The sequence below is a fragment of the Microtus oregoni genome, unplaced genomic scaffold (assembly GCF_018167655.1).
Source record: "Microtus oregoni isolate MIOR12 unplaced genomic scaffold, Mior012 000024F_ref0000369, whole genome shotgun sequence".
NCBI classification, from domain to species: Eukaryota; Metazoa; Chordata; class Mammalia; order Rodentia; family Cricetidae; genus Microtus; species Microtus oregoni.
In genome coordinates, this window is record NW_024543083.1 from 13,455,398 (window position 1) to 13,457,872 (window position 2,475).

Here is a 2,475-nt window from a genome sequence, read left to right on the forward strand (position 1 = left end):
AGACAAAAAGGAAAAATGGATTGGAGAGGAGTGCTAGGACCATCACCGCTGTGGTTCTGTATAGAGGGTGAGCGTTTGTCAGCTCCATACGGCATGTGTGGTTTTGCCTTTCTGTTTTTAAAGCAATTAATTGACACCGTAATTGTACTCATTTCTGGGGTGCAGTATTACAATCACAGTATGTGATGATCAAATCAAGATAACTATCATTTGCATCTCCTCAAATATTATTAATTACCTGTATTGCTAAGCCCCAAATGCTCCTGTGGTTGTTTTGAAATGCCTGATTAATAATAGACAATAGTCACTTGCTACACTGTAAACATTAGCATCATCTAGCATCATCTCATCTGCTGACTGCACGGTGCAGCTTCCTTTCCTTCCCCACCTCACCTGAGACCATGAGGCCCCTGGCTTGTCTCAGGTGCTTTCTAAGAAACTCTAGCCTTACATATGACCAATATGCTTAGTGCCCCACGGATGAGAGAAAATAGATGGCATTTGTGCCTTGGCCTTGCTTTTTCAACCTTCCTTTTCCATCCTGAGGCCATACACAGCAAGGTGGTTGGATATCATTCCATTTTGCATTTCAGTCACCACGTCTTCTTTGCTCAGTCCTCTGAGAATGAACACATGGGTTAATTTTTCACTTGTGTTTTTGTGAGTGTTCCAGCAATAAACACAGGCTCGCATTTCTTTGACAGACTGTTCTCATTTCTTCAGAAGTGGGGCAGATGGGTCATGTGATAGGTTTACTTGTAACTTTTGAGGACCCCCTCTGTAGTGTTTTCCATAATGACTGTGTTTATTTAGCACCCCCTCCCGGTCCAGCAATGGTGTGAAGAAGTCACTATTTCTGCATCCTTGATGCATTAGTTCCTTTCCAGATGTTTTATTTTATGTAAGTTTTAGTTTATTATTTATTTATTTAGGAATGGGGTAGCCTTCCCAGCCATGGCAAATGAGAAGAGCTCAGAAAACAATTTGGAGGAATCAGTTCTTTCTTTCCTTCCTGTGAGTTTCTAGGATCAAATTCACATCATTGGGCTTAGCATCAAGTGTCTTAATCCACCCAACCATCGTAGTGGTCCTCTTCTGGGTTCTCTGATAGGAATCATTTTAGTGAAGTTTGGTTGATGCCTCACTATGGGCTTAGTCTGCATTTCTCCCCTGGTTTTCTCTGATACTGAACTTTTTTTTCCCCCATGCACTTGCTGGCTGTCACTGCAAGCCATGATTTTGATACAGAGCTCTCATGGCCCCAGTGAGATGGGTTAGAGGCTGTCACTCAGGGGTAGAACACTTGTATTGCATGCAAAAGACACTAGGGTTAACCCTTGTGCCATTGAAAAGCAACTCATAAGTGTTAATGTGAAAAGGTTGGGTGCAATATGAATTTCTGTGGGTGACATATAGAGAGGGAAGGCTGGAATTGTGCAAAAGATGGAAATTCTTATATTAATCATCACTCATTACATCCTACATTTAAACTTAGCCCCACCACCACTTCTTGAATAGTGCAACTCAAATGGATCTCCCTGCTGCCAGAGTTTACCAGTCTGTGTTCTAGCCTGGAAACATTTATTATCTGATAGAATTCTCCAGGCAGCTATCCCCCTAAATCTGTCAACATGCTTACTTCTGTATTTGCCTTGAATGCCTTTTCATGTTTTAAACTCGTGTTAGAACTCATCTTTCCTGGAGGCTCATTCAATGTCTTGAGACTTCAGAGGCACTTCCGTAGAATCCATGGAGGAAGCGGGGTGGGATGAACAAGGCCTGGACTTAGAGTGCTCTTTCTCCCTTCCTTAGGGTAATTATTGACAAGACCGAAAACCTTCCAGCTGACTTTTCAGAATCTCCGTTTCTGCACATGCTCATGTCTGACTGGGGCCGAAACATATATGTTAGTACTGTGGGTTCAAGGCCTTCTTTCTTCTCTGAAGGAAGAGCCTTTCTCCCACAGGGCTCCTTGCAGGACCCCACAGGTTTCAGGGAGGCAGCATCAGTTGCTCATGCTGCTGCTGATGGCAGCAATCACCTACTATTCTAGCACTGCCTAAAGCACTGCTCCACATGTGAAAGCAATATTCCCAAAATTGACAATTTTGTAGTGCTTCAAAAGATGCTAACCTGCCTTTGAAAGAGGAATTTTTTTTTTCCGATAGGAAAGATTTTGCATAGAGAATTTCAGCAAACATCTTAAAGCCTCTTATTTCAATCAATAAGAAAAGAATGACAATCCTTCAGGGGACAAAACCAAAATACATTTAAATTCAGAGATGACACAGGGAAAATGGAAGGAAAAAAAGCTAGGTCTCTATTTGTATCTGTATTCCAATTTAAATTCAGCTTTTCCCATACATCAACTTAGTTAGTTCTCTCAATAAAATGAGTTAAGAAAGCAGGTACCCATTTTAGTGACTAGACAGTTCACATTTGCATGAAGTATGTAAGCTAACCTGTTGGGAAAAG